At 31.6% G+C, this 22,380-nt stretch overlaps 1 long non-coding RNA gene across 5 annotated transcripts; it reads right to left on the bottom strand.

Annotated features, from left to right (window-relative positions):
- Positions 1 to 13,288: 13,288 nt before the first annotated feature.
- On the bottom strand, positions 13,289 to 15,039 carry LOC105435268. 5 transcript variants are annotated; one of them, XR_969302.2, is made up of 4 exons: positions 14,410 to 15,039; positions 14,227 to 14,303; positions 14,094 to 14,142; positions 13,289 to 13,676 (listed from the first exon to the last, which is right to left on the bottom strand). It is a non-coding gene; the product is annotated as an uncharacterized LOC105435268 (long non-coding RNA). The 5 variants fall into 5 exon arrangements; XR_969301.2 differs by having other exon boundaries at positions 13,289 to 13,688; positions 14,227 to 15,039; XR_969300.2 differs by having other exon boundaries at positions 14,227 to 15,039.
- Positions 15,040 to 22,380: the final 7,341 nt, after the last annotated feature.

The following is a 22,380-nucleotide window of genomic DNA, read 5'->3' as shown; positions in this document are numbered from 1 at the left end:
GGAGTTAGATGAAAATCAAATGACTATGTATTATACTAATTAGTTAGTCGATCTAATAACTAACTAATTGACAAAGATAGAAATAAAACTAATGGTTTACTTGTATACAAGCATTTCATACAAGTATCATAAAATGAAATATTTAAAATTGGACACATTCTTTCAAAGAGTGATGCTTTCCTCCTAATCATAAACACAATTTTGATTCTTAGTCACTTAACTCCCCTCACCTTAGAACGTGTAGATCCTATACTTAGCTTCCTTCTTCGCAACATGTACTCTAGAACGCAAGCTTCAGAGTGGCATGACCTATGTGAAATTAAACACGAACTTAACTTGTCTTTCTTCAACTCGTTGCGTTGAGACCATGCGATAAGTGATGTGCTATGGCCATGACTATGTGAATAAAAAAAATGTGATAGATATAAATATAGAAAACTCAAAATATGGTGTATTAATAGCTTTGTACAAATTAAATCTTATAATTTTTACAACATAACATTAACTTAACAACACTCTTAAGCCCCTAGTTCATGATATGATACAATTGTAACTAAGGACGGGAGGCAACAGGGCAGCAACAGCTTCGTGTAACACCTCGTGGACCTCCTTGCTTCATGGGGAATGAAACTTAAAATGTAAGCCAGATGGTTAGTGAGTGACATTATTTTAGAAGACATTTTAAGTAATACAAGTCAACGCATAAAATTCTTTCAATTCAAAACTAGCAACGTATACACATTATAAAACTAGAAAAAAAAACCACATTAGTTTTGCTCTGTTCCTAAAAGCCTAAATATCACATCCTCCACACTTATGACTACTGAAGTGGTCGGTACATGTACTGCCAACATTCTAGTGGAACCTATGTTCAATATCAGATGCTCCGGTGAACTAGCTTGAATGCATACCTACTCAACATATTCAACTATAGCCAAGAAAACCAACACAACGCTCGGTATGTCCACACTCATATACTCATATGTCCACATATAGTAAGCTTAGTACTAGAAACAATAATAATGGTTTGCAATACAACAAAACTCAGAACAACATACACAACATTTAACATGATCATTTGCTTTCATAAATTGTAACAATCTTGTCACATGCTTCTCACACTTTGAACCTAACATAGATAAATGAAATGCTTAACTCATACAAGAATAATTACAACTTTAACATTGTAAAGAGAAGTCCCTCACAAAAAAAAGTTTATTTCCCTTTTCTTCCCCTTCTAATGCCTACTCAAAACTCTCCAATGTCTTATCCTTCTCAAAACGTCTAACTCTCTTTAGAATGCAACTGTTTTTACTTAATGTCATGCCTTGTCTAAAACCACTTTATGCAACTAGGGAAAGACGTGATCGACGTATAGACATTCTACCTATACCTTTCCGCAAAATGACACATAGAACACCTAGTGAGCGGAATAAATGAACGTCAAAATTTAATGCGAAAGAGTTCAATTGCAAAACACAAAGATATCATTGATAGTGAATCAAAAGTACGTTAACATGAGTACAAGCTTTCTCAAGTTCAAAACAGAAGGTTTTTCAAAATAACAATCTTGACTCCTTCGTCTAACTCTACATGCTATGCAATTTGACAGTAGCCACTACCAAGTGATGCATTCAAAGCGTACGTCAGGCAATCGTAGTGGCAAGTTCGATGTTGGATGTCCTTTCCTACTAGGGGAGAATAAAAAAAAACATTTGATAGGTTCAACGAAAAACATCTAGTGAATGGGATTCTTTATACAAATCAAACGTGATCTTGAAGTGGTGCAATCATTTTTTTCAAAATGTGTGATATAAACATCTTGTGCTTTAATAATACATTAAGTTCAAAGCAACTCCTCCTCGTAGGTTAGGTAGCAATACAATTCAAATTCCTTTAGTAACATTCATAAATTGCATGGAAAGAAGTTTTCCTTTTTACATCAAGTTTAAGGCTCACATCATGTGCAATCACTATGCTCGTTAGTTACATCTTTGTACCATTTCCTCGACTCAAGTGTTTACCACACTCTTTTGCTAAGTTGCAGCTATATAGAGAGGTCTCAAGGCATTTAGCAAGTTTCCATCAATCTCAGTCCACATAATGCGTCTTCCAATGTCATATTACACAACAAGCAAATGACATCCCATACCATAACACACAACAAGTATGAGGTATTCTATTCCAAAACACATAATAAGAATAAAGCATCTTATCTCAAATCACATAGCAAGGATAGAACACACAACAAGTGCAAGGCTTCTCATGCATATGTTACAAAAGTCATCTTAATTCAAGTAAAAACTTACACATTTTAAAATCTATGTATTTGGAAGCATAAGAGAAATATAATTTATATTTGAGGTTTAAAGGGAAACATATTAAAAGAATTAAACAAGTTGGAAATCCCTTTTTATTTTGAAAACATTTTTAAGAGAGAACCACTAACAAATAAGTTGGCTTCATTGCCTACTCCTTAGCCTTGAATCCTTCTATACTTCACTTTGTTTTAAGCTCTCGAGGATGTCTGGAAAACTTGGAAATCCTCTTAATTCTTTCTCAAACGATCGTAAGGTGGAAACAACTTCAAACATCGTCGAGCTTCACCTATTTATAAGCCCTTCTAGTGGCATTTTTCATGCAAAAGTGATAAATTTTGTCTGACGACGAGGGTGGACTTAGATTGGCAGTGAGGTCAAATCAATCGCTGACCTACTGACGCAAAGGCTCTGTCGCCATTTTCAGGTGAAGTGAGCCCAATGCCTAACTACTCATCTCGTCAAATTTTCCAATAAGCCCTATTTTATCGCATAGACCGTCTTTGCCGCATAAAGCATTGCCGCATAAAAGGTAGAACACGTTCAGAGTCTTACATAATAATTATAAGATAATTGATTTTATATAATATCATTCATGTGTTGTTAAATTTTGATTTTAAATACTTTTTCTCACTAATGTTACTTCAAATTTTAACCCAATTATATTATTGGTGCTTTTTCAAGTATATCAAAATATTGAAACTATTTACAAAATATAGTAAAATTCATCCAACTTTCTACATCTCATTTAAAATTTTTGCTATATTTTGTAAATAGTTTCATTTTTTTTTTTATCTATAACAATTTCCTTATTTTTATTTTAGGTTAATTTACATATAGAACAAAATATGAAAATATTTACGACCCATATAACAAAAAAAAAAAAAAAAAAAAAAAAAGCCAATGAAGCCACCATTGTTTTGTCATAGATTCTAGATTTTTCCTTGTTTGTTTTGAATTTTTTTGGCATGAGTATTGAATTTATGTGCATCTTCTTCATATTATTTGTCTCCCTCCACTCCAAATGTCACACCACGTGACCAAATGGAGGGTGTGCCGCCTAGACATTCAACACATGTCTCTCATGAGACAACGCGTTAAATGCCTAATAAGCTAAATAACTCTTCTCCTTGTCTCTTTGCAAAACTCTTTCATTCATCCTTAGAGATCTTCACATCTTTTCCAGCAGAAAACAACTCAAAGAAATATAAAACCACAATGGAATAACTTAACTTCTTCTCTTTGTTAACTTAACAGACTTACATAAGTATAAAATACAATTTACACTTTACTTTACATAAAATAAACCGACTTTGATCATCTCACATTCTTCTTCTTTCCACCAAGTTACAACCTTTCTTGTTGGGCTGGATAAGACTTTGATCCCATTCTTCTTCCCTTTGTCATCCACAGTCTATCTCAAGGACATCTTCTGAGATCCTTCTTTCTCTTCTTTGCCGCTTCAATCGCTACTTTGAGGTGAGGTGCTTAGAGATGTGAAAGCTCTCTTTACCTTCCTTACCTCGTCCACTCAACACCCTCAAGTTAGAAGACAATCTTCAAGGCTTTTTTTTCCTACTTTAGTTCTTAAGCTCTTATGCTCTCTCTTCCTTGTTTAGTTGAGGTTTGGGTGTTAAGGAGTGACAACCTTACCAACTGACTCCTTATAAACGTATGATGAGATGCCATGGCTAGCACGCCATGTAAGACTGTAAAGTAACTATGCCTTTCCTCCTTAATTATGCTACAATGACTCAAAACCAACTTTTGCATGGCCTCAACGCTTGACAACCTAGGGAGGGGAAACACTTGAAAAATAAGTCAAATGGACTTAGTTGAGTGACGTGTTTTAAGAAAACATTTTTGGAGAAAAACTCATAGAATCCACAAATGGACTTAGTGAGTGACAAGTTTTAAGTACGTCGCATCAAACCACAATCAATAACACACATTGCATCATTCACAATAATTCAACAATTACACAGCGAGCGCTACAACGCCATACACTAGAATCATTTTGTAATGTAACAAGCTCAACTCTAAAACCTGGGATTCTCCTATAGCCTAGATCTGGGATTCGCTCTCACCAGTATCACTCGAGTTACTTGGAATTTTCACCAACCTCTAGCGACAACCAATCATTCTCAAACCTAGGAGTCAGACTAAACCAACATCTCATCACCATCTTACTCAGACATTGCACAACGAGTGCTACAACACCATACACTGGATTTATTCCATAACAAGTTCAATTTTGAGACTTGAGATTCTCTCTCCGCTTAGACCTGAGATTCACACTCACTAGTATCATGCAAGTTACCTGGGATTTCCACCAACGTCTCGCCACATTCAATCATTCTCAAATCTGGGAGTCACACTCAACCAACATCTTATCACCCTCTTACATTCATGCGGTAACAACGACTCACAACTTACTCTTAGTACATATTATCACAAATTAGTAAGACTACTTATAAGCATAATCATAGAGGAAAGAATACTCAAAAGATCACGCTTATAGAACTTCTCTTTTTAAAATGAGAGCCAAAGTTTAGAAGTTACATTAAAAAATTTGATTCATCATTCACAACCATTTATATGTATTGTTATATCACCTTTAGAAGAATACTCATATCTATTCACAAAATAACGTTTAATCGTTCACAATCATTCATAAATCAAATCTTATCAATTTTAGCAATAAAACATATAAAACATATTTTATTATTCACAAAAGGGTAACCAATCATCGAAAAACGTTTATAAATTACGTTTATTACTTTCAACCAATACTTGTAAAACAATATTTTGCTCACAAACAAAACGTATAATCTATTTTGTCAATCACAGAAGATATTTAACCTTAACTTCTTTCTTCTCGGCTTTTGTCTTCCTCCTCTCGTTCGACGGTTGAAGGAATATAATCATTAGTTCAACATTCAAAACCTTCTCCTCTCACTTTCATTAGAAAACCTAGAGTCTCTCAAAACAAAACTTCCATTTTTCTTTTGGTTTTCGACTTTATTTATAAAGGTCTTTCACATCCAATGGTTACTTCTGCACTTTACACATGCCACCTTACTAACACGCCATGCTATGCCACCAACTTGAACTCGACATGTAATCTAATCATTAGCGGTGATTTGACTTTCTCTTGAGACGCACACTTTATCTCTTTGGAAAGTCAAACTCTATATTGTCTGATTGTCATTTTCTCTTCCCAAAAAGTCATTGTCGTTTCTTTTCCTATAGCGAGTTGTCAAGTCACCATGCATGACAAGACATTTACTTCCTCATCTCAATCTCTTGGGTGTATATACTTCTTATGGCAATATCATGTTAAATGCCTAACTCTTGGCGCCTAATGTATGCTTCTTTCTCCCCGTCGCTACTATCACGTTCACACTTTCTACGCTTTTCTTTTCTGATCGCCTACTCCCTTTTCGTATTTCTTCTCGCAGAATGTTTCAACACTTATTTGAAACATTCTTCCTTGAAGGGTCCTTCACCATAGGACTTCCTTTTTTTCAGATCATAGTCTCACATTATTACTTCTCCTTCTTCATATTTTCACTTCTTCTCTTTTGTGATTTCTTCATCTCATCTTTCAGAATTTCCTCTTTCTTTCTGTCATCTCTTATCTTCTTTTTTTTTTTTTTTTTCTGTCACTACACGATGTGTATCCAAATCTACACAATCAGTCGTCTATCCCAGACAGGTAGTGATAATGATAGAAAGAGATAAATCACTCTCATTATCTATCCTAAATAGATAAATGATAGACCTAAATGATCGTTTACCAATATCTAAATGATCTTGGTTCAAGTTCGTGTACCAAGAATCTAGATTTGGTACAAGATAGTCTATCAAGATCGTTTAGATTTGGTACATAGTACAAGATCATGTACTAAGATTGAAACTATTGTTTATTTTGACATATAACGACCGTGTATATAGATTCGACGATGGTTTAGATGATTTTATACGACTATTTATGCATGAAGCTTTCTCGTCATTGTTTAGAGTTTATTATTCGATCATTTAAATTTGAGTCATTTTTTTTCTATCAGTTACAATGAATTACATGATCATACGATCATGTATAATGATCTAAACCATTAGTACATTACCGTTTAGAAGAAGATTACTAGTGCACTGATTAATCGCGTGTTGACTAGGATATTTTTGGTATTTGACATTGTGAGTATATAGGCTTTTATCGGTTTGCTATATTTTTTTTAAAAAATCCTTTATTATATTATATAAATGTGGTTGTTATAAAATAAACAAAATTTATATAAGGTAAAATTCTAACTAATTTGAAAATGCAGTAAAAACAATAAATTTAAATTCAAAATAAGATATAAACATACTGTGCAAAACTCAAAATTGAAAATTTATAAAATACTAAAATAAACATATTAAAAATTAAAAATTAAAAATTAAATAATACAAAAAATTAAATTAAATGAAACATATAAACATGTAAATATGTATATATATATATACACACGAAAAAATTAATAAATAAATGTATATAAATAAATATAGCTAAAATTTAAGATTAAATTTTAAATTTGAATCAAATAATACATTGGAAAATTTACATTTCAAAATTAAATTAAACATAAAAAATATGACAAGTTAATAAAGAAAGGAAAAAAATGAAATAAATTAAGAAACATAGAAAATAAAAATAGATAAAACTAAGGGGCATTTTTAAAAATAGTAAAATATATTAAAATATTTATAAGATATAACAAAATTTTGGATTTTATCATTGATAGTCTTCTGTCCATACAGCTTATTAATGACTTATTAATGACAAAATTTATTATAAGTAGTAAATATTTTGTCCTAAACCCTAACTCCTAAATTTGCTATTTTTGAAAAATTATAATAAAAAAAAAAGATTATTTACCATCCAAGAAAAAAAAAACCACTAAAAGGAAATTCTATTAAACTCAATTTTAAAATAAGGAATATGCAAAGAAAGAAAAATAAAATATAAGAAGTAAAATAAAACAAGAATGAAGAAATGAAATAAAAGGATTGTTAGCCGAAGAGTTGAAGTTGGGATGTGAAGGCCACCAAATGAGATAGGCTAAGACCTTTGGTACAAACAAAATGAAACTTTAAAGTACTCTTAAAATTTATCTTTGGCTAACCCAATTTTCAATTTGGAGCTTAATTTTTGTTGGATTTTATTAATTAAACGTAACAATGTGATCAAATGACGATCCATAAATGTAATGTTTTGAATTTGTCATTCAATTATTTATAAAATTTAAATTTTAAAGTGCATATTATTCTGAGGAGATTTATAAAAAATAGAACAAAACGCGAAAAATATTTATATTGAACAGAACAATTTTGAAAAAGGAAAAAGTCTACAAGTCCTCAACGTGAAATAACAAAAATATCTCGATTTTATTCGGTCACACAAGCTGGAATAAAAATGATTTTGTATCAAGTCTAAACAATCTCAACGTGAAATAACATAAATACCTCAATTTTATTCGGTCACACATGTTTGAAAGGAGAATTTTGTACCTAGTCTAAACGATTTTGTATTCTCGTACCTAGTCTAAATGAACTTGGATCTAGTCTAAACGATCTTGCTACACAATCATGTACCATTGTACCCAATCCTAAATAATCTTGTACCAAATCTAAACGAACTATTATTGATAATGGTCTATCTTTGTGTATTTGGGATAAACAACTCGTCGTTTAGATATTGATACACTATGGTTTAGATCTTGTATCAATATCGTTTAGGTTTTATTTCAAGAATAAAGAAATAAGATGGGAGATGGAGAAGAAGAAAGAAATTCAGAAGAGGAAATGAATAAATCACAGACAAGAAGATGAAATAATAATATGAAGAGGAGAAAAATAAATCACAAAGAAGAAAAGAAAGAACTGAACCGAAGTGAAAAATGATCCCGCAAAATTTAAAAACAAGAAATGGCAAAACTGAAGTTTATGAATAAACAATGGTATCTCAATGAACTTTAATTTTTTTTGTTACATGGGTCATAAATATTTTTCGATTTTGTTACATTTATGTAAATTATCCAAAATAATAATGTTATTAAATTTAGGATCAGATAAGAATATAAGTTTAGGATACAACATCGTGTACATAGATCGTTTAGATTATCTACAAAGTCGTTTTTCGCTTTTTTTTTAAAAAAATAAATTATTTCATATGATGTAAATAGTTTTACGTTTTGACCATTCCGTTTTTCTTTTTTTTTAACCCCCCCCCCCCCCCCCCATTATTTTGGTATATAGTGATGTAGCAATTACTTTGAACATCAACCAAATATGGGTGTTTGTATTGTGTAATAGTCATCACTTATTGAACCATTTTGTTTTTATAATAATCGAATTCTCTCACAACTTCATTAATAAATTGACTACTAAAATCACCATCGTCTATTTTATTACTATATTTTCATATATGTACTATCTACCTCTACCATTTTTGTGTCATTTTCTTAATTTGACATATGAAAGAAAGATATAAACATTTGAGAATGGAATGCATCAACTACGTATTTTCAACTATAATCCTAATAAAGATGGTAACTAGAGTTGCTTTTAACAATTTAGAAGTTTAATTAGTTGGATGCTTTATAGATGCCATTATTAGTTAAAAATTTAAATTGATACCACATATTTTTATCGACTCGTGAGTCTCATACTGTGACCGATATCAAAATGATGAGTTAGTAGGAATGTCTCAATCGTAGGAACAATCAATTACACAGGAAAGGGTATGTTTTGTAGACCCCTCCATTATGTTTTGTCTATGTGTTTTTCTGCTTGTCCATTTGTGTATTCTTTTTTCATATATATTAATCTTGATTTCTTCTCTTATATTTCTCCTTTTGCTTTCATGAAAATTTTGTATAGAGTGAAAATGACAAATTTGTTGAGTTGTTGCGTTGTGCATGAAGCTTCCTCCTGTTATCCTTGTGAATTCGTTTTTGGATTCATTTAACTCTGTCATTGAGATGTTAGAGTTGGGAGAAAAAGATTCATTTATTTCTTAATAATCCTCACAAAAGTACTAAACTACTGTTTAGATCATATATTTGATTTTTGGTTTTTAAAGTTCATATGTATCTTTTAAGTTAAGGAATTAAAGGACGAAACCCACCGTTAGAAAAAATTGAAATAAAATAAATCTAATCGTAAAAAGCAAGAGTTAAAAATAAATTTAGAAAACGGCAGTGAGGTGAATTCTCATACTTATAATAAAGTCTAAAATATGATTGCGTATTAACATTCCTTACTTAGGAGGAGCCTAAGTCCCTTCAAGAGGAAGTCTTAAAAACCTATTAAGACCATAAGTGATCATTTATTGAGTTAAGCTATTCATGTGTTATTGTATTTTCCATTTATTTATAGGTAAGTAAAACGTTATAATTGTTTGACTCTTCACGTTAGATAATTTTAAAAGCATCTTTTTAATTTTAACACACTACCGCTAGAGACAAATGGTATAGTGTCGAATTGGGGGTACCAAACCTTGTGCCTTGCCTTTCAAAGTTTATCTATTTGATTTTCTTTTTGTTCTAGCAATATTTGTTGATGCATTAGATGTAATATTGTTATATTGTGTGGTAGATAACATTTGTTCCATAAACTACAAAGCAAAAAACCATAGATCCATAATTAAACTCTTATGCACTTTATGGCAAGTTGTGTCCATTGACATCATCAATATAAACAAAGTCAATCCTTCACGAATTGTTCATAATTACAGTCGGGTAAAATATATGTTTTACACCTCTAATTACCTAGCTACTTTTTTTAAGTACCACTAATTCATCTAATAAACAATTTATTTGTAGTCCAAACATAAACTAAGTCTTTTTCAAGCCAGTAAGAGGGTTGAACCCCTTCTTCAAGTTCCAAAATCACTTAAGAGAACTACTGATAATTTACTTACTCTATAGAAGGAGGAAATTTTGATCGTCTTGTGAAATTAAGTTCCAATCTCCTTAATTAGTGATCAAGTCGTTAAAATGGTAAGCTTTTTAGTTGGTAACTTGTGTGCAAATCAAAGTATGGGATGTCATAGGACAGAGTTCATAATAAGTCACATTGAATTAAGATTGAGGCACACACGATCGATCATGCTATGAAATATTAATCTCATTAATTGAAAGATGTAATACAAAGAATTATTAATTATTTTGCGGTCCGACCTTATAGAAACTCTTTATTGTATAGAATACTCTAATTTACATCCCTTCACATGAACGATTTATATCAAACTATTTGTAACAATTATAATGAGTTGTATCCATAATGTCACTAGAATAGGACACCCAACTTTCTACATATACTATTGACCTTTAGATTATTTCTTAAATACGACCTACTCGTACATCAACTACATATGATTGAAGATTATATATAACGAAATTGGATTTTTACCCATTAATGGATAATTTAATAATGGATTAACCAAGTAAATAGTTACATGACTTTACGCCATAAATTCCTACACATCCATGCCATGATAGACAGGTGCAATGGAGTAGCTCACGTAGGGCATGAAGCTTAGGGGTGGTGGACAGCAAAATATGTTATTGTTATATATTGGGATTGTATCTTCCAAAAAGAGGGAATCAAGTGATTCTTTCTTTCTTTTTCTTTTTCTTTTCCACTTTGAAATGAAAAGTATCAATTGATAGAGTCCCAGAAGAGACGATTTGAAACAAATTTTTTGAAAAGCAATTTAGAAACAGAAAGAAATTAAGTTTTTTGAAAAATAGGAAAGCTCCAATTTTTCATTTACACCAATAAATTAGTCTAATTCTAATTATTAAGAGCTCAACACAACCTATCCATCTTTTCAGATTCAGAGGATCCTGTTTAGTTCTTATGCATTCAAGTTTACAATTACTTAGTTCATTCGATTATTACAGAGACAAACCTAAGTCGAAATATGAATCATAAAGGACAAATACCGACTAAATCAATCACACAAATACAAGCTACAATACTGATTATCCAAAAAGGAATCCTTTCAGTAGTCTCGGCCATTTGTCCCACTTCCCTTCCCATTTCATCGAGGGGTCGTGTTCGAGACAGAAACAATCATAAATAATTATAAGATTCCATAAGAAGTCACTTGCTAGCATATAGTGTGTGTACGAACTCTAATTGAGACGAATTTCTATGTGCTTGCATAAGTCTGGTCGATATGCCTACGCTAGAGTCACTTGCCCAAACCCTCGACAGAAAACCAACTCCAAGGTCATGGCCTAGGGATCCATCTCGCGCCCACTAGGCCACTAAGCTTGTCACTAGCATCACTTGTGACAATAATGTTTGTTTCGTGCTTAGTGTTCAACCTTGCATGCTTATCCACTTATCTCGACGTGTTAGATGTTGCATCCTTCGTACTAAGTCCCATCACATCACTTTTATGGGACCGTCTGTTCTTGCCTTATGTGTTGACTGAAATCGTAGGATAAGAATTTACTTCCATACATTGTAATTACTCTGCAAGCCAAAAATAAAGTGTGTAACATACTATGGTTAGGCTATTAGACTTAGAGGGACTAGCCTTTCGATATATAATAACAGTGTAACCTATATTTAGAGTGATTGATCTCTCGATATCTCTACATGTAATAGAGATACAAACCTCCAAATAAGAGGAATAAATAATTTGGAAAATCCAACATTAGCGCAGCTCATGAACTAACACCTATAAATACTCAAGGATAAGAGGTTCAGGGTTTAAATTCTCACACTCCAAATTGTATTACTATACCTTTTAAAAAAAATTAATAATTTGAAAAAAAACATATAAACTTGGTAAGAAGTTGCAATTAAGTTTATTAAAAGAACTCAATTGATGTAAAAGGATTTGAATTCATTGGACCAGAAGTAGAGTTTGAATTCATGCAATTAACTTTGTTAAATTTTTTAAGTTCTTTAACATATATACAGGAACCATGATTTTTACTACCCTTATCCTTACACACCTCATATAACATATACACATTAGTATATATCATAACATCATGGTAGTCCAAGAAGTGTACAAATGGATATATATGAAATATAAACTTCATTTTAAAAACATATTTACTCATAATAATGAACAATTTACCCACATAATCTTTAGATGAATATTACATGCAAGACAAATAAAATGAGAAACACACCATGTAAGCCTCAATCAAAGCAATTAAAAGTCAACATAAATTGATTTTAGGGTTTAGGGTTTTCAATTTAAGGCTAATTGATTGTACATGCAAAAAGCTTCTCATCAAGTGATTTAAGAGGGAGAGCTCAGTTCGACATGCAGCATCGTTTCATTTGTGACCTCTTACACGAAGGTGTGTTGATGGTAGACACAAATAAAAATGTTTAAATGTTAGAACTTCAATTTATGGTTGTGTTTAAAAATAAAATATTTTAGAATAAACTACTTACATAGGTGATGTCTTTCTAATATATTTTTTTTTTTCCATATGTGCTGTTATATTTAGGTGTTTTTACGAAAATAGCAAAAACATTTATGATAATACATTGCAAAAGTAGCAAATTTAAAAGTAGCAAATTTAAAAGTGATGATCCTCTGATAGCCTTATGATTGTCATCTGAGAGCCGTCTGATATTACTAATTTTGTCATATTCGCAATATGCAAAAAAATTGGTGTCATGTGCTGTTTTTTTCTAAATGTTTTTGTGATCATTTGATGCAACTTCTCTTATATATACTATAACGACCAAACTTTTCAAACTAACCCGAGACCATTATTTTAACACCAAGACACTTCATTTAAAACATAAGAGTTCGTAAAATCTTGTTCAAAATCAAATAGACATCAAGAATATTTATTCGGGCCTTATTTCAAACAATTTTTTTTTCTTAAAAGTACAGTTTACGAAATTACTATCCATAAACTCAGTTCAATCACAAAAATTAAAAACCATAAGCGGAAGCAAGTTTTAAGAAAAAGCTAGGTCCCTATATGGCGACCACGTCTCCTTCTTGTCCCTCGTCGGTCTGCCTCTTGTATTACCTTTGCTTGTAAAAGTTAAACAATAAAGAGTGTGTATAAATATACCCAGTAAGAGACCCACTACTGGTCCCGCTAGGGGTAAAAATTATTAACTTCCTATTGGGAGGTACCCTGCATCATAACAGTCTCGTGATCTCGTGGGATGCACATAATCAGTTGAATCTCCCAAAGGATTCACATATCAGTCTTGTGTTCCCGAACGATGCACATATCAGTATTGTGCTCCCGAAGGATGCATCTATCAGTCTAGTGCTCCAAATGATGCACAATAGGTGGTGATCCAGTGGGACACCTGCAAGGCACACTACCCTATAGATAATGCTAACACTTTTCCACAATCCATTCTAACATTTTAAAACAGTCAATTCAATTTACAATTCAAGCTACCATCATATCATTCTTTCAGTTCAGCACATAAACAATCAATTTAAGCAAACCAGTACCTAGTCAAACATTGGCATAACGGTTTTTCAAACAGCTATACTTATACATAAGCATCACCCATCTCAGTTCAGTCAATTCAATTTATAGTACACTATCTATACATTAACATAACAATCAACGACCCTCAATTAAGTCATTTCAATGCTCTCAGTTCAGTCATTATATCTAAATTCACATGTGAGTAAACTCATCTCAATTCAGTAAAAATCCATACAATCAATACACTCCCAATTCATTATAGAGTCTAGTAGTAAGAACCCCTTACCTTAAGGTTACCTAAACTTCTTGATCGGACTAACCCCAACAAACCAATCCTAAACATAAGCAACAGAAAATCAACATTTTTTTTCAAATAATATCATCTATCTAATTCACCCAAATGTGAATTTGACAATTACCCAAGCAAATGGAGAATCGACTCCAAACGAAGCTTAGTGTGAAACTCAAGGATTCAAGCCAACTTCTCCAAAATCACCTTAAAAAACAAACGAAACCCAATCAATTAATCCAACCTTAATGCTTACGGTAGCTAAGAAACGTCATTACAAAGTCCACAATTTCTTACTATCAAACAAACTTACAACAAGATAGTGGCAGCAACTCTAAATAGATGGAATCGACGCATGCAAAACCAGATCTGAATGACAAATGGAGTGGACGTCAGCTTGCAACCCACGACTGGAAGATGGGGAGTCTTACGACGGTGCTTTGATGGACACAACAGGGCTCAGATCTGGACGATGGCAAGCTTCAACTGGGTTACGACTTAGACGAAAAAGACAGAGACGATGAAGATAGATCGGTCGGCAACACTCCTCAACATCTGGAGGAGAGACACGATGGTGCGAACGTCAGATGAGAAATACGTGAAGGCTCGGCTGGGTTTCGGCTTCGTCAGAAATAAAGACGTGTTGTAAAAATTTCGTTGATGACGATCAAAATAACTTGTTGTGCCGTGTCGAATCACTGCCATGAAAGTAAATTCGATCAGACCATGATGCTAATCTTAATGTCGGTTGCTCCCCAAGGTTAACACACAACTCCCTACTAAAGATGAAGGATTGCTCAAAACTATTGTGAGTATAAAAAATTACATTCTTAATCGACACGAGCGCAATTGCCCAAACAAACAACGACGCGTGGTGACAAAATCATACTATTATCATCAATACAATTTGTATTTCCTTAGTGGCACTTAACTTTTTATACCCATTTACCTCTTCCAACTTTATCAATGTGGGACAAATATAGAGATAACTTTGCATTGCGCCAAAGGCCCAAAGGCCCACATGCTTTTCCAACGGTCGGTAGTGAGGATGTAACTAAATGTTGTCGGCTGCAGGTGGGAGGCGACTGTAAAGTTGATCGAAAAAAGGAAAGGAAAAGAGTAGAGGGGCGACAGTTGTGAGTTGAAGAAGAAGGAAGAAGAATGGAGGAGAAGGGTCACGCGATTTTCTTCACTCTTTTTTCTTTTCTTTTTTTTGGTTTCTAAAAATAAAATAAATATAATAACAATAATAATTATTATTATATCATAATTATCGATACCTTTCCATTTTCTTTTCCATCAAATACATTCTTTTTCACACAAAACTAAAATAAAATAACATCCAAAATTATTAAAACTTAATAAAAGTTAAAAATTAAGTTAAGAGAAATACCTAACATTTGGGGGTGTTACATATACATATATTAAAAAAAATAGAATTATGTAGGATCTTAAATGTCATGTGGACATTATTTTTATTTAATATCCCAACCCTTCAGACGGTTAGTGAGTAAAATAGCGGGGGAGAATTAATTTGGAGACATTTTCGTAAGTATAACAAAACATCAAAATATTTACGATATGTATAACAAAATAAAAAAGCCTATAAAATCGACCATTTTCTAAAAAGGTATTTCAGGTTTGTCATTCCTTTTCATATTTTTTTCTTCACTTCTTTCTTTTACAATTTTTCTTTTCATTTTTATCAACTTTTTCTCTTCTTCTTCTATTTTCTTTAAATTTTCATCGTGTTATTTGGTTCAAGATCGGTACCGAATATAAAAGATCTTGGTATACAATCTTGAACAAAAATAGTTGGATATTGGTACACGTTTAGATTTTTCTACACCAAATCTAACAAATATAAAAGATCTTGAAAAAAAATTGTTGGATATTGGTACACGACCGTTTACATTTTGGTAGACAATCTAAACGATCATGTACCAAAAAATCTTTTTAAAAAATTATTTAGATTTGGCTGTCTTGATACAAGATCGTGTACCAAGTATATATATTATGCGTGCTAATGATCAATTAATCACTGAGGCATTTTTTATATTTCTCATTGTAGACTTGTGGGCTTTTTTCATTTTTGAATTTGTTCTATACAATATAAATATTTTGTCGCTTTGTTATATATATATTTTTAAAAGACCCAATTAATTTATTTTAATATATGATTCAAATAAATTTGCACTCCTAACAATCCTCCCTCCACTTCAAGTCATGAGAACTATCTTATGCCCTGACACCAATATTGATAGAGATAATGAACCTCCACGTACAATCATATTGTTGTCCTCTCTAAGCATAACTTTGGTACTTTTGTTTTTAGTACTACTCTAAAAGGTCTCGTACGAATGAAGATAGTTATTCTCATTTATATGTCCATAATTTCTTTGTTTCCTTGTTAACATGGGTTTTTTTTTTTTTTTTTTTGCCCTCCTAACAAAAATAAAAAATCAATGAAACTATTTCAGTTCATTCTAAATTTAGATTCAAATTTTATAGGCAAAAACTAATTCTTTTAAAAAATATAACAAAGCGGTAAAATATTTAAACTGTATAGAATAATTTCGAATACAAAAAATGTCCCGTGATTAATTGGCACCTAGAGGGCATAATAATATTTGGTAAACGATTATTTAGATTTGACTGTTCTTTCCTACGCGATCCCAAACCTAAACAATTGTTTTTCAAGATTCTTTGTATACAATTGTTTAGATTTAGGTATTCTTGGTATACAATCGTGTAGATTTGATCATTTAGATTTGGGTAGCCAAATCTAAACGATTTTTTTCAAAATATTTTGGTACGCAATCGTGTAGATTTGATCGTTTAAATTTGTGTACAAATTTGAATAACCAAATTTCAATGATTCTTTTGACAGATTTTTTGGTACACACTCAATTAGATTTGATATATGATGGTTTATATTTGGTATACAATTGTTTAGATTTGATCGTTTAAATTTTGCTACTTAAATCTAAACAATTTTTTAAAGATTCTTTGGTGCACGATCGTTTAGATTTGGTTATTTTTTTTACACGATGGTTTAGATTTGACTATCCAATATCCCAACAATTTTTTTTCACGATATTTCATATTTGGTATACAATCTAAAACGATCAAATAATAGTTTGAAAAAAAACTAAAAAAACATATTTTTCTTTATATTTGATACACGATATTGAATCAAATAACAGTTTGAGAAAAATGAAAAAAAATTATAGAAGAAGAAGAGAAAAAGATGATGGAAAGAAAAAAAATCGCAGAAGAAGAGAAGAAAGTTGATGAAAGGGAAGGGCAAACCTATAATATTTAAAAGAATTGCTAGCTTCATGAGTTTTTTCATTTTGTCACACGACCCGTAAATATTTAAACAGTTTGTTATATTTATGAAAATTAACAACAAAAAACATGAAAATGCAATGGTTTATTCTCCCAAATAAAAATAACTGGAATTTACATAAATAGTAGAAAATGAAAAATATTTACATCCTACAGGAAAAAAAATGGATAATTTGGGTGCCCTAAATAAATTGCAAATTCTTCTCCTTTTAAAAGTCCAAAAAATATATATATATATTTCATTTAATTTTCACTAATAAAAAAATAATTTAACATTGATTACTCAAAAAATTATTTATTTATTGTTAATTTAGATCACAAAAATTAGGGAAATTTTAAAAATAGAAAATTTTACAAAATCCTTACAACTTATAACAAATTCTATTATGAATAGTCATTGATATAATATAGTGATAGAAAACTATTATAGATATGATCCAAAATTTTGGTATAACTTATAAATATTTTAATTTATTTTACCATTTTAAAAATTGTTCCCGAAAACTAATCTATGGGCAAGAATATCATGAAAATTAACAAAAGTGAATAGAGTGGAATAAAAGGTTTTGTGTAGTTTACCAATTATATTTTTAATATTTGATATAGTAATTTTAAAAGTTTGAAAAGATAAATAAAAAAAATTAGTTAAGATTTGATGTAAAATTTTGGAATATTTGAAGGGTTGTAGAATCTCGATCTAATGTCTATTGAGATACTGTAGGAAAACCCATAAGAACCGAAACAATCTATAAGGTGAAAATTTTTAATATTATAAAAAAATCTCGATAGTCGATCTGGCTGGTAGTGGATGAAAAAAAGAGGTTTAAAGAATTTTTAAAAAACGGTAACTTGATGACAATGTGAGAATGTAAGAGTATGTGTTGAGGGTAAGGTAGGTGGGTGGTGGATGGCTGCTTTCTTTGATTGAGTCACTTTATACTTTTTCTTTTGGTTTGTCCAAATGTGTTGATAGGTTCCTTTACCATTTGGCATTTTCTCTCGTTTTGTCACTTTATTTTCATGATCAATTACTTCATTGTGTTTGTAATTTGTTATACGCCTTCATGGTGATCTATACCTATCACTTTTTTTTATTATCCTAACAAAATTATTATAATAATATTTACATGCTTTTTTCTTTTGTGAACAAAATTTGAACCCAATTAATAAAAAGCCCTTTTTCTTCTCTCTTTTCATGAATATTTGTGCCTACTTTGTTGCCTCCAAACTTTTATATATAGGCACATTTTTTTAAATAGGGTGGGTTGTGAGTGACTAAAATAGGGCAAATAGGACAAATCTAGCCATGAATCTAGCCAAAAGTTGTGAGTGACTAAAATTATTTTAAAATGAATTTCTAAGCTTGATTTTTGAAAATTATGTTTTAAAACATGCTTTGAGTTTGAGTATTTGAATGTGCTAGATTTATGAAATTTAATTGCAAAGCATGAGTTTCAAGTTTAGAAAAGGAATTATAAGAAATCATAATTAAGTAAGTTCCTAAAGCATTCAAATTGAGACATGTTTTTCTTGAAGAATGAGATTTATGAAAATATGTTTGAATATTACGTTTCTTGAACGTTAAAAAAGAGATTATTAAAGCAAAGCTAGATTTGAGATTTTCTGAGTATGTTTAAGTCTATATCAAGATGTTGTGATCTGATAGAAACCTTACGGGAGAGATTGTCCTTTGCACAGAGGTCGTGTGATGAGGGTATCCAATAGATGCCTAGAGTTTCCATTGCATACACTAGGTAAGAGATTAGGACCTCTACGGATGCCTATATTTTTTATCTCATGATAGTTATAGTGAGATAGGGTGCTACTGACATCTAGAGTTTTGTCTCGCAAGTATGATGTCGAGGGATATAGCTTCCATGCCTAGAGTTTCATCCCATAGACACAAAGAGTTCAAGGTGTAGCAAGAAAGAAAGAAAAGAGGAAGTTAAAAGCTAAAAGTTGAAGAGAAAATGTTCTTTATTAAGTCTATGTATGTTTTGCTCAAAGTTTTTATTATCATGCTTTGTTGTAAAAGGTTGTCACTCACTGGTTTTGACGTCTGTTAAAGCATCCATATACTATACGCTAGAAGTTTAAGTAGATTTTGTATGGCTTACTCCATGCATGCATGATCAATTTGTAATTAAGTTAAGAGAGGACTTAGTTGTCATTGTTTGTAATATACTAGTATTATTTTGTTAATTGAGTTTTATAACAGTGTTGTTCTAGTTGGAACTCTAAACTTCATTTTGTCTACATAAGACTATTGAGCAGGTTGTCCATTGGTTGGGTAAACCTAAGAACATTTTGAAAATATTTAAACAAATATAAACCCTAAGTTCTGTTGCTCATTGGAGGAACGTTTGTTACCTCTTTGGGATTGATCGTGGAGTTTCAAACATTGATCCTTGGTGTGCCATTAGTTTTTGCAATGCTCACATACAAGGATTGGTTTTCCACTATTCTTCTCATTATCGTGGGTCAAGAATCGAGAACTAAGGGCAACAGAGTTAGTTATATAATTTAAAGGTACATTAGGGAGCAAAGTTGTTAGGTTCTTTGAATACATCGATAGATCAGTCGATTTAGAGGGTGCACCAACTTTAAAAATAACTCTGTTATACATTTGGTTAATATCGAGACCACAAATATATGGTAGTCCATAACCGAAGGGTGCCAATGACTCGCTCACTTCAATCCCCAATCTGTTATAGAGTTGGTCAGCCCCGTTTCCACAAAAGAAAGGTTGCTGTAAAGGGTTGACTAATAAATTTGCATTGCTATACAAATTTGATAGTTTTGCAAGTTGCTGTCTAACGGCAATGTGCAGCACGCGTGGCAGCGGATTACCAAAAGGGTGAGACGGTTGGACCGGTGACTATGACTAGAAGAAGATGAGATGGGCGATGAGATGAGCGAACGGTGGTGCATGGGCCCATGCGCATGACAAAGGCAGGATGTGTAGTGGCTTCTGGCCGGACGACAGCGAAGGGTTGGCCCATTGGATAGATCAACAGTTTCTAATTCCTTTGGGGTAGTTTTTTCATGGTGGTGTCCACAGTGGTGGCGACGACTTCTGTTTTAGTTTGGGTGTTATCTAAACTATTTTCTAGGATTTCGTTGTTGCTTCGCTCTGATACCATATGGAAGGAAATAAACCTGAAACCAAGGCTTATGTGAAAACTCGAGAATCGGGAGAAAAACCATGATGTTTATAGCTTTTTTTTTTAAAAAAAAAAACAATACAATAGGTACAAGGGAGAATAGATAGAATATACAATGGAATAAAAAATGAGAAGATTTAGGAATTAGGAAAAACATTTCCATAATCTTTCCATAAATATTCTAAGATTCTAACAGATAGGAATAAGACTAATGGTTTACAACAAACATAACATGTAATACATAACATTCATTTCGTATAAAACTTTACTTTACATAAAAACGCTTTTTTAGAATAATCATTTCTTTCATAAACGTGAGTCTTTCAGAAACAATTTTACAAATGAACAAGAAGCTTTGAAGACACTAAATATTTGTAAATAAAATCACTCACTATACTAAGTTTCTCCTTAGAACGCCTAGATTTAGGTTTCTTCTTCTTGCCTTATACTTCTTCTTTTCAATAGACTAATGTCAAATGATTTTTGCATAATAATTCTTTCACCGTCCCTTTTTTCTCTATTTATACTAATCTTCAAAATAGATTAGGCATCGTTAAGTCCTTAATAACTTGTCAACTCCTACTTAAGACTTCACACATGTAAGCTTAATATTTATCTCAACCACGCTTAAGCTTAATCTTACACATAAACAACTACAAAATCATGATTAGACATTTCTCCACCTAGCATCATCTCGCATTGATCTTTAGAAATGCCTAAACTCTTGAGTTGAATGCATACTTCTCACTAAAATGCCAGTTTCAAAACACATCTTTCCTCTCAAAATGTCTTTTGTTCACACTTAGTTAAAATGACGCTTCTATTCAGATATGCGTCCTACATATAGTTGGCCATTACGTACTTACAACATAGAAACATCGTTCTTATTCATATTAACAAAATGACTTATGATGATTGTTCTGATCATAACACACAAAGTATATGTAATAATAAGAAACTCAAAGTATCACTTATTTGTTATCCATAACTCCTTAAAATCTACAAACAAAATGAGAATAACATTAAAACTAAGAACTTTGATAATAGAATTATGTCCTTGAAATAGAAACAAAATATAGTATCTCTATGTATTTTCATTTCAAACTAAGCAAGAAGTATAAACAAGTGACTTGCCATGCTCTTTGTGCCATTTTGAAATGTTAGAAGGCATGCAAAACTGCAAATAAATTACCCATAATTAAGCTACCTATATAATATGGTTACTTGTAATGGAAAAACAATAATTACCTATAGATCATTGTTATTAATGCTAACTACAGTCATGGAGAAAATATTACTCTTTCTCACTCCGTGAGAGAGGAAGGGACCCTTTTCCATTACTTAGCTTGGCCTTCATTGATTAGGTTGAGAACTCAAAATCAAAACATAAACTTTAGAAAGAAAAAAAGACTTTGTTTTAAATAAAATCAATAACTTGTTTAAGAGAACATAGACTAAATCACATACAAAATAAATAAACACAAATAGAAGGAACCAAAATGAGCATAAGAATCAATCAATGTTATAATGCTAAAATGGAATGAATTAAGCAACTCCAATGGGATGTGATATAGTTCTTTAGATGCCTTTTCTTTAAAAAGCATCACAATGGAGGTCGGTCTTATAACAGAAGATACACATCATATAACTTTTTAGTGCTTTCACACACAACATAAATATATCAACTTCGAATTCTAACTCAAAATTGAAAGAACATGTTGATAATTTTTACTCAAAACAACCTTAACACTTTATTTGAAGAGTGACTT

The sequence above is a fragment of the Cucumis sativus genome, chromosome 4, assembly GCF_000004075.3.
Source record: "Cucumis sativus cultivar 9930 chromosome 4, Cucumber_9930_V3, whole genome shotgun sequence".
Classification (NCBI taxonomy): domain Eukaryota; kingdom Viridiplantae; phylum Streptophyta; class Magnoliopsida; order Cucurbitales; family Cucurbitaceae; genus Cucumis; species Cucumis sativus.
The sequence above is the reverse complement of the archived record's forward strand: the minus strand, read 5'-3'. Positions and strand labels throughout refer to the sequence as shown.